Genomic DNA, 16,899 nt, shown 5'->3' on the forward strand with positions numbered 1-16,899 from the left:
ATAAATCAAAAGGAGGAAACAACAAAAGGAAGTTCTGGAACGAAAAGAAGAGCCAACCAGCACAGGACCCCGCTAAGAAGCAACAAATTGTTGCTGTCCATGCTGCCACTAATACTGCCACTACTGCTACCACTCCAGCACCACCGAAGCCATATGCGGGAAAACTACCTAAGTGCAACAAGTGCAACTTTCACCACAATGGTGCTTGTAGGGAGATGCACTGTAACAACTGCGACAGGAAGGGGCACACTGCTCGTTTCTGTAAAGCGCCGGCTCAACCAATCAACCAAGTCGCCAGTACGGGGGCAACCCGGACCTGCTACAACTGTGGAGACGCAGGTCACTTCAAAAGAGACTGCCCCAAAGCACAAGCCCCTAATGCTGGTGGAGTAGGAAGAGTCCTGGCAATAGGACATGGGGAAGCAGTCGAGGATCCCACGGTGGTTACCGGTACGTTTCTCCTCAATAACTCTTATGCATGCGTACTATTCGATAGTGGAACGGAGAGGAGTTTCGTGAGCCACCAATATAAACAGTTACTTGAACAAAATCCCCAATCACTAAAGGATACTTATGTAGTAGAAATGGCAAATGGGAAAGTAGAACGCACTAGCGATATATACTCAGAATGTACTCTCACTCTAGGCAACCATACATTTAAAATTGACCTGATGCCGGTCACCATAAAAAGCTTCGACGTAATCATCGGGATGGATTGGTTAGTTCCTCACCGTGCCGACATTCTATGTTACGAAAGGGCCGTTCGCCTCAATCTACCAAATGACGAAACCCTTCTCATCTATGGTAACAAACCTAGTGCGAATTTACAAATCATCTCATGCATCAAAGCCCAAAAGTATCTCCGGAAGGAGTACCACGCCTTCTTAGCCCATGTAGTAGACAAGAAACAAGACGTGAAAGACATCAAAGACATCCCCGAAGTGTGTAACTTCCCGGATGTGTTCCCAGAAGATCTTCCTGGTGTACCACTCGCACGACAAGTCGATTTCAGAATTGACTTAATACCCGGAGCTACCCCCGTAGCCAGAGCTCCATACCGCCTCGCACCATCAGAAATGCAAGAGTTGTCCAGTCAGTTGAACGAGCTTTTGAGCAAAGGGTTCATCAGACCAAGCTTCTTACCTTGGGGAGCACCAGTCCTTTTTGTAAAGAAGAAGGACGGATCCTTTCGCATGTGCATCGACTATCGGGAACTAAACAAGCTCACCATCAAGAACCGATATCCTCTACCCCGAATCGATGACCTTTTCGACCAACTCCAAGGAGCAAATTTCTTCTCAAAGATCGACCTAAGGTCAGGCTACCATCAGCTACGAGTTCAAGAAGAAGATATTCCCAAAACTGCATTCAGAACTCGCTATGGGCGCTACGAGTTTGTGGTGATGTCCTTCGGTTTAACAAACGCACCTGCGGTATTCATGGACCTAATGAATAGAGTGTGTCGACCCTACCTAGACAAGTTTGTAATCGTATTCATCGACGATATCTTGATCTACTCGCGAAGCGAAGAAGAGCATCGCCTACATCTACGCCAAGTGCTAGAGACACTAAGAGCGGAGAAGCTTTATGCTAAGTTCTCTAAGTGTGAATTCTGGATTAGAGAAGTGGATTTCCTTGGACATGTGGTAAGTGAGAAAGGCATACATGTGGATCCCTCCAAGATCAAGGCAATCGAGAATTGGTCAGCACCCAAGACGCCAACTGAAATTCGACAGTTCCTTGGGCTTGCTGGCTACTACCGAAGATTTATACAAAACTTCTCCAAGATTGCGAAACCACTCACCACCTTGACGCAGAAAGGTGTGATATTCAAGTGGGAAAATAAACAAGAAACTGCTTTCCAAACGTTAAAACAAGCCCTATGCAGCGCACCGATCTTGTCTCTCCCAGAGGGAACCGAGGACTTCGTAGTGTACTGTGATGCTTCGAATCAAGGCCTCGGATGTGTGCTCATGCAGAGAGGGAAGGTTATCGCGTATGCATCAAGACAGCTTAAGACGCACGAGGTTAATTATACTACGCACGACTCGGAATTAGGATCAGTGGTATTCGCTTTGAAGATCTGGAGACACTACCTCTACGGCACGAAATGCACTATCTTCACTGATCACAAAAGTCTTCAGCATATCCTCAATCAGAAAGAGCTCAACATGCGACAGAGGAGATGGGTGGAGTTGCTGAATGACTACGAGTGCGAAATTCGTTATCATCCGGGCAAGGCCAATGTAGTGGCCGATGCTCTAAGCAGGAAGGAGTACTCGGGCCGCCGAGTAAAATCCTTAACAATGACAATCCATTCCCACCTGACCATACAAATCAAGGAAGCTCAACTGGAAGCTTTGAAACCAGAAAAGGTGGCAGGAGAGACATTAAGGGGAATGGATAAAAACTTAGAAGTCAAGGATAATGGAGCACGTTATATCATGAACCGGATTTGGACACCGAAGTTCGGTGGACTCCGAGATGTCGTCATGAATGAAGCACACAAGACTCGATACTCCATCCATCCCGGGTCGGATAAGATGTATCTGGACCTCAAGAAATTATACTGGTGGCCGAACATGAAAGCTGAGATTGCTACCTATGTGAGCAAGTGCTTGACTTGCGCTAAGGTCAAAACCGAATACCAGAAACCATCCGGGCTATTACAACAGCCGGATATACCTGAGTGGAAGTGGGAACGAATAACCATGGACTTCATAACGAAGCTGCCTAAGACATCGGGCGGGCTTGACACAATATGGGTAATTGTAGACAGATTGACCAAATCAGCACACTTCCTACCAATGAAAGAAACCGACAAGATGGAGAAGCTGACTAGAACGTACATCAGAGAGATTGTACGACTCCATGGTGTGCCGATATCCATTATCTCCGATAGAGATAGTAGATTTACCTCACGGTTTTGGCAGTCTCTACAAAAATCATTGGGAACTAGGCTTGACATGAGTACGGCCTACCGCCCACAAACCGACGGACAGAGCGAGCGAACCATTCAAACGTTGGAAGACATGTTAAGAGCTTGTGTGATAGACTTCGGTAAAGCATGGGATACCCATCTACCGCTTATCGAATTCTCCTACAATAACAGCTATCATACTAGCATCAAAGTCGCTCCATTCGAAGCTCTTTACGGTCGCAAATGCAGATCACCCCTGTGTTGGGCTGAGGTGGGGGATACATAGCTAGCTAGAGGGCAAGTCTCTAATAGCACCCTCACTGGCCCTGAAATCATAAGGGAAACCACAGAAAAGATCGTTCAAATTCGAGAGAGACTGAAAGCGTCTCGCGATCGGCAAAAGAGTTACGCAGACAAACGACGCAAACCCTTGGAATTCCAGGTGGGTGATAGAGTACTACTAAAAGTTTCCCCTTGGAAAGGAATGATACGATTCGGCAAACGCGGGAAACTAAATCCAAGGTACATCGGGCCATTCGAAATCCTTGCTAGGATTGGGCCAGTAGCATACAAACTTCGATTACCTCAGGAACTCGACAAAGTACATCCCACATTTCACGTGTCGAACCTAAAGAAGTGTTTGTCTGATGAGACACTCGTAATACCACTCGACGAAATCAAAGTTAACGAAAATCTCCACTTCGTGGAGGAACCAGTCGAAATCATGGATCGGGAAATCAAACGAACGAAACAAAGTCGTATTCCCATCGTGAAGGTACGTTGGAACGCTAAACGAGGACCCGAATTCACCTGGGAACGCGAGGATCAGATGAAGCAAAAGTATCCACATCTCTTCCCAAACTCTTGAAATCCCAGTCAAAATGAAAATTTCGGGACGAAATTCCTTCTAACGGGGGGATGATGTGACAACCGTCAAATTTCGGTCAATTCAAAGTCAACAAGTCAAACCGGTCAACTCCAATAACCCTTGTATGCTAGGGTTTACGTTATGTAATCACTATACAATTCGCTATTTTAATGAGAAATCATCATTTGGAAAGTTCATGTGTTTGATTTTCCTTAGCCTTAACAAGTGCTAAACAACGAACCAAAGCGATAAAACACTATTACACAATCATCGGGATTGTGTAAGACACTAAAACATGGTTTAATGGGGTTTACGAACCTTGCGTTGTGAAGCCGGACACTCAAATTAAGCACAAACGAAACCTCTCTAAATCGTTTTCACTCTATCTCTTTCTATTTGAAATCTCTCCCAAATCTCTCCCAAATCTCTTCCAAATCTCTCCCAAATCTCTCCCAAATCTCACTCAAAAGTTACTTTAACTTTTTGTAATCATTTGGGTCATCACGACCCTTGACCGGGTCAAAAATCGCTTGAAACGGAGTAAAAACGAGTAAAATAGCTTTAAGGATCCGAAACCTAAGCTTCTGGACCGAAGCCTCGCATCCGAAGCCTCGCATCCGAAGCCTCGCATCCGAGGCCTCTGATCCGAAGCGAGGGTCCGAAGGTCCGAAGCGAGGGTCCGAAGGTCCGAAGCCCGAAGGTCCGAAGCCTCGCAGACAGCTCCTTTTTACCAGTTTTTCGACTACGACTTCGTTTTAACTCCGTTTTTCATTATTTTAACGTGAGATTTTCACCCAAAACTTTATTTTATAAACTAAGGCCCCAAAATATATAAATCTCCAGGGTTTTTATAAAATATATTAAAAGAATTGGTGATTGAACTAATTATTGAGGGAATATTTGCTTTTCCTTAATTTATGGCAAAAGCAAACCACCACCACCTCACTCTATGATTAGCCATTCTTTCCCACTACCCCTTGTCTCCTTAGTGGACCTTTACAGCCAATCTCCAGCTCTTCCCACGTTCTAAGAGATGGAGGATTGATCCTCTCTCCTCATTCTCCATAAAACTCTTTCATTCTACACTTAGCAACCAAGAACACTCTCCAAAATTCTCTCATTTTTCTCTCAACTTCAAGAACTTCAAGGCTTTCTCCAGGGATTTCTTTCTTCAATTAGTAAGTATCTTCATCATTCACATAATTATTAAACTCCATTCTACTCAAATCATTGATATCTTACACAAGTTCCATCTTATTCGGTGTTAGATTCTCGAGTCGTCAAGACATCTTCTTAGTGTTCTTGGGTTGAACACTTCCTCTCTCTCACTTTCATCTACTGAAACCACATAAGGTGAGTTCATACCCATACATTTACATGTTTTCTTAAGTTTTAAGGGGGGGAATACAAGTAAAATCATCAAGAACACAATTAAACTTTTCCTAACAGATTACATCAGAAAAGATGGACGTTAATCACGGACTGTTTTGGTCAACTTAAATATTTTAGTTTTCAAAACTGTTTCAGGTGCAAGTAGTTCAAACTCTTAGCTTTAAAATGGCTACTTGCAAATCTCCATATGATTTTTCTACAATTTATGGTGATTTTTACAAAACTGCTTGTCATTTCAGAGGCAAACCCGGACCAGTCTGTGATTATGAACATTTTCACCTCTGTTAGAGATCACTAAAAATCATGATAAAATTTACGAACAAACTAGACTCATATTCCAAACTCTCAAAATTTGCGGATTTGGATTTAGAGCTTTGACGATTTTTCTATAAATTTTCTAAGAACGGTAACAGAAACTGTTTTTAACGAAAAGTTGCTGTTAATTTCATTTCACCTTGTAACATGTTGAGCAAGGTGTATATCTTTATGTGATTATATGTTACTGCAATATATGACATTTTATCTTAATATTTAGACACACATCAGTTTACAACTGGATTTGGTCATATAAAATATAAAGAATAACAAGTGATTATAATCAAAGTACAATCGATACATTCAAACATTAAATAAACTATTTTGAATATAGTTTGCATACATTACCACGTACTACCCTTGGTTGATAAACTATAATAGGTATAGTTTATGATACATTACATAACACATACATTTAAAAAGGGTACATTTATACAAAGGATATTTTCATTAAGCAAGGTACGGCCATACGGTACCAAGTTTTCATAACACGTAATTCCGTTAATGACTTTGTGAGACATTTACTTCAAATTACCATTAAGTCCTGTATTGTAACCAGAGTCTCCTTGAGGGAGAGCGTGATACTTGTGTATAGATCTATATTGGGTTTGACAAACCCACACCTAAACTGCATGCAACAGTTAGACCGATAGGTCTGGGGTGACAAATGTCATAACATTTCCGACGCCTGAAGAACGTCATTTTAGGCAACCTTGGTCATAGTATGGTTATAATAAACTCACATAAAGTATTAACAAACATTGGAAATTACGGGAACTTCATTAAAATTTAACGAGTTTATGTCGATTTAAACTTGCATTGTTTTACTATAAATATGACAAATTACTTGTACATTTCGGTCTTTGGGTTTTAAGACTACATTTACACATTAAGGAAAATATTGGATTTTTCTAACACAAATACTACTTTTACAAACGAAAAGCTTATGAACTCACCAAACTTTGTGTTGACACTTTTTCAAACAACTTGTATTCTCAGGAAATCATTAAACAGGTAATCAAGTGCTTTTGAGGATGGGACGCTAAGGCGTCTACTATTTCATATTTTATCAACATATTGTAATTGATTCGTAAACATGTAATTCATACAATGATGTAATTTTTTTTCAATTATATATATGTTGGTTGTGTTTGCTTGAATTACTATTACAATTGCTGTTATGATACTATACATGAAGTCCTCCACCCCCGGACGTTTCCGCCATCCTTGCTTTGGGGGTGTGACACTATCTCAGACTTAGCCTTTCTCTTTACCATTTGGTCAACCGGGTTGACTATGGCCTATACCTTTCCATTGGGAACAGAAGACTTTTCTGGACTTCCAATGTTTCCATTGTCAATGTCCATGAAATTTTGGGAAGCAGATCTTCCAATCAAATTTGCTTTACCAGTGCACCAAATCATTACTGATTCAGCAGCAACAAGAAAATAGGTAAGATCATTAAGGGTCATGTCATGATCTATCATATAGTAGTCCTAAAGGAACTCACTATGTGACTAAGTAAGTGATTGAAGAACCTAGTCAACAACCAACCTCCTCAAGACTTTGATACCCAACTCTCCTGACTTGTCAATATGTGACTTCATCTCCAAGATGTGAGCACACATAGACTTTGCTTGCCAATAGGGCTTGAGTGACTTTGAACTTGTGGTTTAAGGAGAATAATTGGAGGAGGTGGAGGAAGAGAAGTATGGTTTCCATGATCCAATCGCGGGGCACCATCGTCATTAGGAAACCTTGTTCCAAGAGATTTGGGCAGATCATAGTTGTCTGAACTTAGACATTTACAATGGGAGAAATACAAGTTAGTTGATTTAAGTCCTTAATATAACACCCAATATGAAATATTAAGGCTATGACCCAACACAATATTTTATAACTCGGAAGAGGGATGCCGTAATCCGAGCTATAAAATATTTGAAGGTAGGCAAATGACGATTCACCAATTTCCACCATGAAAACCTAATAGGGTATTGGGTTTTAATTGGATTGAAACTCCTAGATCCTTTAAGATTCATTGAACTATTCAATGACATGTTTAAATCTCGATTGTGCCCTCTCAAGTTTGTGACTGGGATGCCGAGGATCACAAACAAGGTGTGAATAACCATGCAAATTAACTTGGTACCCTTAATTTTATCACCTAATCGATGTGCCGGTTACCCACACGCGCTCCACCGATCTATGATAAACATTAAGTTACCCTTTGCCACTCTTACTAGTCCATGTTAGTGTGCCGGTTACTCACACACGCTCCACCAATGACTTGGTAAGGGACAAAGTGTAATGTCATGGGTTAGCACCAAATTCACATTTTCCTAAAGTAACTAAGATTGGGAATTTAATAAGGTTTAGTTACTTTATATTTATCATTATACTTTTAATGAAGGAAGAATTATAGTCCTGTCCTACCTGTTCGGCTAACGACCCTCCACCAGTCAAGGAAGCGGTGGGTGAGAGTGGACACCCATTAAACTGCCATTTTATAGGTAGTAACCTTATACCCCCTTATAGACCGACTTCGTGAATGAGGCCTACTAACGGTAAGACTGACTTACTCTTATACATATATATATACATATATATATATATATATATATATATATATATATATATATAAATATTAAAACTATAATATTATAATAGTATAAGGGTTGAATTTTAAACTTTTAAAATTCTAAGGGTTTGGAACTAAAGTATACATGGGGGGGGGGGTAACTTTACAAATTCGAAAACTTGAGGGCAAGTTTTGAACAATTCAAAAACTTTTGGTATCCATAACTTATGAGTTTAAAGTAGTTTTAATAAAAAACTCTTCAAATTCCATAACTTGAGGACAAGTTATCGAAGACTTTAATACATTTAAAAAATGAGACTATTCATTTCTCATAACTTATGGAAATTTTATGAGTTTTAAAAATCATAAATGATACTTTTCATATAACTTGAGGACAAGTTACAAAAACACATTTTATGAACAACTTTTAGATCAATTTGGATTGAAAACAAATTATCACATAATTTTTCTATTAATCTAAACTAACTCATAAGAACAAGATAATTCAAATCATCAATCTTCAAGAAATTAGCATGAACATATAAACTAATACAAATCGTGAAATTATGACAATTATCTTAGAAATTGGATTATCATGATCATTACCACATCAAAAACATGTTTATAAGTTCAAAAATAGCTTAGGGTAATGATTCTAGTCCAATTCCAGCCAAAAAACTCGAATATATGCTGTCAGCGGCTCCAACTCGCCGAGTGCAGGAACAAACTCGATGAGTTGGATGAGTTTGTACATGGACTCGTCGAGTCCCTCAATGGACTCGGCGAGTCCCCTATCCAGACAACAAAAAACTTCGATTTTCACCCTTTTTCAGCAAGTATAATTGAAAACAAGCCTTGGCTCTGATACCACTGTTGGGTTTTGGTATACTACAACATCCTATAGTGCACATACAATCCTAAAAATCTTGGATCTATGTTTTCTCTATTATACATGCAAATATTTAATATTCCAAGGTTTCATCGTAACTAGCATAATATGAAGTATATACAATACAAGAATCTAGTAGAATGACATAGCTCTTTGTTGTAGCTTGATTCCATGGAGCTTAAGAGCCTAGTGCCCCAAATGTGACACCTCAAATGGTTCACACAACACCACCAACAACTTGGAATAACTTGAGAGAAAAGGTTCTCATGCTCAAAATCGGCTAGCCCTCTCATGTAAATCCTTAGGGCCGATTTCTTGAGCTATGGGGTCTTTATATATTGTGGCTATTAGGATTACACCATGTAACTCATGACTTTCCATATTCCTCATGATCCATGGGTTTTAACCTCCATGGAGTATCCATGGGTTACCCCATGGGTTTAGCCCAACATGAAGAACTATGGATCATAAGCCCACATATATAAGAATGAATGATTTACATAATCAATCCCCATATATTTAGTTAGTCTCTTTTGATCACAAAATTAATTCCAAATTAATTATTGATCAATACTAATTAAATAATATGATTTCATATTAATATATTAGAACTTATAATATATTAACAAATCATAAATATCCTTTTCTCACAAAAGTCTATCCAAATTGTTCTGATGCCATGCAACCCAAATGGACCATGCCAAATCGGGTCAAGTACATACCAATTATAGTTATGGACTTATACACTAATCCAACAATAGTGACGCCAGCTTTCAGACCGACAGAGATAATTTCTGCTCTCATGCGGGCTGGGTATTTACTCTAAATGTACGAGCAGTAACATGGAAAAGTTCCATACAGGAAACCGTAGCTGATTCAACGTGCAAATCAGAGTACATAGCAGCAAGCGAAGCGATAAAGGAGGCCATATAGCTGAAGAACTTCATTGGAAACCTTGGAGTTGTACCGGCTGTAAAGGAGCCTATGGATATTTTCTGTGACAACGAAAGTGCAGTTGCCTTAACCAAGGAACCGAGGGATCATGGCAGATCCAGGCATATCGACAAAAATTATCACTTTATACGACATCAAGTAGAAGAAGCACTCCTAGTAGTAAACATGATATCGTCACAAGAGAACCCAGCAGATCCCCTTTCAAAGGGACTGAGTAGGGATAAGCACTTGCAGCATGCAAGGAGTATTGGGCTGAAGGACGATATTAGTTTTATTGATTAGATAGTTGTTTAGAAACTTGAAATAGATAAAATGTAATTGACATTTGATGATTGAATAAAAGGAGTTTTATTTATGAGTAAAGTTACTATCTTGTGTCAATTGTTTACTATTGTTTCAATTTGCATGTTTTGACTTCTAGAATAATAAGATTATTCAAACCACCCACTGTCTGTCATACATTGGAAGTAGGCTATGAGATTAGACTGTCATGAATTGGCTTGTAGATTGTCTAAAGTGTTTAGACATAGCAAGAGTTTCCTACAATATTCATGAGTGCTCCTGAAATAAGATTTGAGTATTGGATTAAAACCACGCTCACATGAATCACTTCATGGAATTTATCACGAGTGATTGTGAGAAGATAATATCGTATAATCTTCAAACCAAGATATATGAGTTGTTGATTATGAGTTGGTTATACACTAATAATGCGAAACTGCATCAGTAACTTGATGTTATAAAACGAGCTATTGTGTATGATTTAACAAGTAATTAGTACAAGCATATAAGTTGAAGTTTATCTATTCCTTTTATCCTAAGAGGAATAAAAGTGATATCTTGGGCCCCTAGATGATTTTGTTTTGACTTATGTGTCGGTCCCGGTCAGGACTCAATTGATGTGTTCACTTAAGTTATATGTCAAACAAATCAGAAATCGGGAAACAAACTGTTGGACAATAAGTATGACTATGTTCCATGTATTTGTCCGCATGATATCTTGAAGAACCGAGGATTATATGATCCCTTATCTAAATGGTGCGCCAGGATTTGACAGCGGCTTTAGAGAGCTACGATTGCTAATCGGATTTTGAAGTTGCATTTGCAATTATAGTTATTAGAATTATCCAAGTGGGACACTGTTGGATTAGGTGTCTAAGCCCATAACTATAATTAGTATGTACTTGACCCGAAAGTAGCATGGTTCATTTGGGTTGCAATTCACTGGAACAATTTGATAGGATGGATATTTGACAAAGTGGTTATTTGTGATTTGGTAATATATTATAAAGTATAATATAATAATTGAGAAATCACATTGTTTAATTAGTATTGATCAAGAATTAATTTGGAATTAATTTAGTGATCAAAAGAGACTGACTAAATTTATGGGGACTGATTAGGTAAATCAGTATTACTTATAGTTTGGACCAATGATCCATTTTGATTAGGGTTGGACTAAACATTTATGAGAGTCCATGAAGGTTTAGCCCAAAAGGCCTATGTAATGTGAAGGGTCATGGTGAATTAGGGTTTGCATGGATGAAACCCTAGGCTATAAAAGTAACCCCTAACTCCCTAAAATCGGTTCATGCATTCTAAAGAAGAATACTAGCCAATTTGTGCTTCCTAGCTTCTCTCTCACAAGCTTCCTCTTGTTCTTGGTGTGTTGTGAAACATTTAAGGAATCACACTTAGGGTGCTAAGCTCTAAAAGGCCAAATACAAACAAGCTACAACAAGAGGTAATCTTCTAACTAGTTTTTATGATTCATATATCAAGTTGTATGCTAGTTTAGGCTTCATGTTTTGGAAAAAGAATATTGCATGTATAATTAGAGAAAACTTAGATCCAAAGCATTAGGGTTGTATGTGCACCATAGGGATGTTAGAGTACATAAAACACATCAAAAGTAACCCACCCCTAGAGCACGCGTCAGTTGAGGCAATGGCCGAACGAAGAATAGGTGAGGCACGAGCCGCACATGGAAATCATAAAAACTATGGAACGGGAGGAGAAGGCTCCCAAGGAAATAAGAAATTTGCACCAAGAGAATGCACCTACAAATATTTCATGAACTGCAAACCCAAGACGTTCTATGGGAACGAGGGACTAGTAGGAATTACCAGGTGGATCGAGAAGATGGAGTCTGTCTTCGAGATCAGCTCATGTGCTGAGGAAAGCAAGTTCAAGTTTGCCGCCTGCACATTCACAGATGTGGATATGTCTTGGTGGAATGGCCACGTCAAGACTCTAGGTCTTGTCAATGCGAATGCTCTATCTTGGGAGCAATTGAAACAAATGCTCATCAAGGAGTACTGTCCTCAGGAGGAGATGAAGCAACTAGAGCAGGAATTGTGGAACTTAACAATGAGTGATGCCGAAATATCAACCTACACCAACAGGTTCAATGACCTCGCTACCCTTTGTCCAAACCTTGTGACCCCTGAGTACAAGAATGTGGAAAACTACATTTGGGGATTGGCTCAACCCATCCAAGGGTTGGTCACAACCTCTCGACCATCGACATACGATAGTGCCAAAAGCTTGGTTTACAGCCTGACCAAACAATAAATAAGATGAGGCAAGTTGGTCCACGAGGCTGACATCCCAAGGTGGAGGGAGAACAAGTGCAAACCTAGGAACATATTTAAGGGTACCTCCAAGCAAACTCCCAGCAAGAGACAAGAAACTGCCAGGGCTTAACCAATCAGTTAGACCCCGATAACAGTCGTAGCCCCTGCATCTCAACGACAATATGCGGGAAAGCACCCGAAGTGCAGTTTGTGTCACTTCCACCACCCTAGCAATTGTATACACTGTAACAGGTGCGATCGCAGAGGGCATACTGAGAAATACTGCCACCAGCCTACGACTACTTCTACTACCGCAATCAACCAAGGCATGGCTTCTTTGCCATATAATCAAGCCTTCTTTGAATGTGGGATAGCTGGGCACATTAGAAGGAACTGCCCAAGGCTAAGGAACAAGAGAGGAAACGATAGAGGAAGATCGTTGGTGATTAGCATGAAGGACGCCATTCAAGATCCCACCGTTGTGACATGTATACTTCCTGTTAACGGTTTATACACATATATAGTATTTTGTTCTGGTGCTGAAAGAAGTTTCATTACACCTTTTAGAAAACTTTTAAGCCATAAGTCGAGCAAATTAGATGACCCTTATATAGTATAATGGCCAATGGAGAATTCGATAGTACTCAGGAAATGCTAGAAAATTGCCTTTTAACTCTCAATAGCCATTCATTTCACGTCAACCTCCTGCCTACGACCATCGGTAGCTTCGATGTCATAATCGGCATGGATTGGTTATTGTTGAACCGAGCAAAAATCTTATGTTATGACAAGGCAGTAAAACTACCCTTACCCAATGGGGAATCATTAATAATCTACGGAGACAAGACCAACAAAGGTCTTAGGATCATCTCTTGCATGAAGTCGCAGAAATACCTTCACAAGAAATATCACGCTTTCTTGTCCCATATCGTGGATAAGAGGGGTGACAAGAAGGAAATCAAGGACATACCCCAAGTATGTGATGTTCCCGACGTATTTCCGTAGGACTTGCCCGGACTACTGCCAATTCGCGAAGTTGAGTTTCGAATTGACCTAGTCCCAGGGGAAGCTCCAATGGAAAAATCACCCTAATAATTAGCCCCTTCGAAAATTCAAGAGTTATCCGGTCAACTCCAGGAGCTTTTAGATAAAGGCTTTATTAGACTGATTTTTTCACCATGGGGAGCCTTGACGCTATTCGTTAAAAAGAAGGACAGAACCTTCCGAATGTGCATCGAACCTTCCGAATCCACTCCCAAGGATGGATGATCTATTCGATCAACTACAAGGATCCAACTTCTACTAGAAGATTAATTTGAGGTCCGGATACCATAAAATTCGCGTGCAAGAAAAAGACATTTTGAAGACGGCATTCAGAACTCGTTACGACCAATACGAGTTCCTAGTTATGCCTTTTGTCTTAACTAATGCCCCAACGGTCTTCATGGATCTAATGAATCGTGTCTATGAACGCTACCTTGAGAAATTCATGATTGTATTCATCGATGATATATTGATATACTCACGGACAGAGGAAGAACACGGTCAATACATTCGATTAATTTTGGAGTTGTTAAGGAAAGAGAAATTTTATGCAAAGTTCTTGAAGTGTGAGTTTTAGATCAGAGAAGTATATTTCCTAGGACACGTGTCAATGATAAAGGCATTCGTGTAGATCCTTCCAAGATCAAAGCCATAAATAATTGGGGAAGCATCCACAACGCCAATAGAGGTGCGTCAATTTCTAGGATTGGCAAGCTATTATAGGAGATTTATAGAAAATTTCAAAAAAATAGCACAACCTCTCACTAAGCTTACACAGAAGGATACAAAGTTCGAATGGAAAGAACAACAAGAATCCGCTTTTCATAGGTTGAAACACATGTTGTGTAGTACGCCAATTCTTTCACTTCCGGAAGGAACCGAAGATTTTGTCATCTACTACGACACATCACATCAGTGCATGGGATGCGTGCTCATGAAAAGAGTCAAAGTTATCACTTACACCTCACGCCAAATCAAGACTCACGAGAATAGTTACACCACCCATGACCTAGAATTGGGAGCTGTAATTTTTGCCTTAAAGATCTGGCGACACTACTTGTATGGCACAAAGTATGTCATATACACAGACCACAAGAGTCTTCAGCACATCTTCAAACAAAATAAACTAAACCTGAGGCAACAAAGATGGATTGAGATGTTAAACGACTACGAGTGTGAGATACAATACCACCAGGGCAAAGCTAACGTAGTGGTTGATGCCCAAAGTATAAAGGAACGAGTCAAACCTCGCACAGTGAAAGCACTAACTCTAACAATCCAGTCAAACCTTCTTACCTAAATTCGAGAAGCCCAAGTAGAGTCACTCAAAGAGGAAAATAAGGCAGAAGAATTCCTACGAGGCATGGAGAAACATTTTGAGTCCAATGAAAATGGAACCTTGTATTTCATGAACCGAGTTTGGGTACCAAAATTTGGTGACATCAGGAGTCTGGTATAGGACGAAGCTCACAAGACAAGATACTCGGTTAACCCAGGATCTGGTAATTATATCTTGACTTATAGAAAAGGTACTGGTGGTCAAATTTGAAGGCAGGAATCGCCACCTACATGAGGAAATGGTTGACCTGTGCTAAGGTCAAGGCGGAATACTAGAAACCATCGGGTCTACTGAAACAAATCGAAATTCTCGAATGGAAATGGGAACGAGTTGCCATGGGCTTCATCACAAAAATACCCAAGATGCCTAATGGTTACAACATGATTTGGGTAGTAATTGATCGTCTGACAAAATCCGCCAATTTCCTACACATCAAGGAAACAGACAAAATGGAGAAGTTAGACAGGACCCATGTAAAGGAAATAGTCTGGCTATATGGCATACCAATATCGATCATATCAGATAGAGATAGCCAATTTATATCCTGGTTCTGGAAAACAATGCAACGAACATTAGGAACCCAACTTGATATGAGCACCACCTATCACCCAAAGACAGATGGTCAAAGCGAAAAGACCATACAAACATTGGAATATATGCTTAGAGCATGTTTGATAACTTTGGAGAGGCATGAGATATTCACCTACCGACGATTGAATTTTCCTATAATAATTATTATCACATGAGCATAAAGGCTACACCATTTGAATCGCTTTATGGGAGAAAGTGACATTCACCATTGTGTTGGGCAGAAGTTGGTGACACCCAACTATCCAAGAAACGCGCAGGGAAGACGTTGCTAACCGGACTTGAGATTATTCATGAGACAACCGAGAAGATCGTGAAAATCAAGGAGTGGTTGAGAACGAATCATGATCATCAAAAGAAATATACCGACTTTCGGCGAAAACCACTTGAATTTGAAGTTGGAGATAGAGTCATGCTCAGGGTATCTCCTTGGAAAGGAGTTGTAAGATTTGGCAAGAGAGGAAAATTAAATCCGAGATACATAGGACATTTTGAGATCCATGACAAGATAGGTCTGGTACCCTATCAACTTGCTCTTCCCCAATAGCTCAACAACTTACACAATTTCTTCCATGTTTCAAACCTTACGAAATGTCTCTCTGAAGACACGCTAGTTGTATCACTCGATAAAATCCAGATTGACACGGAACTCAATTTCTTCGAGGAGCCAGTCGAGATCATGGATCACGAAGTCAATAGGCTTAAGAAAAGCCACATTCCTATAGTCAAGGTATGATGGAACTCTAAGAAAGGATCGGAGTACACATGGGAACGCGAAGATCAAATGAGGAGCAAGTATCCCCATTTATTTGAGAACACCCCAACTCCATGCTAAATTTTAGGATGAAATTTCTTTTAATGGGGGAAGATGTGACAACCCAAAAAAATACGTCACTAACCACCGTTAACATTTAACAATAGGACGTAAGAATGTAATAAGGAAAACCTTGTAACCATCAACATATTTTTAATATATTCGAAATTTTCATCCTTATTTACGTCAACCTCTAGTCTCAAAAATAAGTACAAAAAAAGTCGCGTCACTTTGAGGGCATGTTAGCATAATTAGACTCCTTAAACTACCACAATTCTAGAAATATAAATTTCGTGAGAATCTGACACAATATGGGTGAGATACAGTATTTATGGTAAATATATATCTACCGTAATTAAAAAGTTATGACGATGAAAACTACAAGGAGATTGGTTATATTTTGGTAAAGCTCACCAACTAGACAATCGTAGTACTACTTAAAGTAGGAATTATGAAGCAAGGAACGCCAAAAAAGTACATCACGTGTGAGAGTTGTGATTTTTATAAGATTATAAAGGTAATAAAAATATGTAGAAAAACGAAAGTGAAAACAAGACAAAATAACCAAAAGAAAAGTTGTAGATAATGACGACACCTACACGAATATATAAGAGTTGTTGAG

The sequence above is a fragment of the Lactuca virosa genome, chromosome 9, assembly GCF_052849685.1.
Source record: "Lactuca virosa cultivar CGN04683 chromosome 9, Lactuca_virosa_CGN04683_v6, whole genome shotgun sequence".
Taxonomy (NCBI): domain Eukaryota; kingdom Viridiplantae; phylum Streptophyta; class Magnoliopsida; order Asterales; family Asteraceae; genus Lactuca; species Lactuca virosa.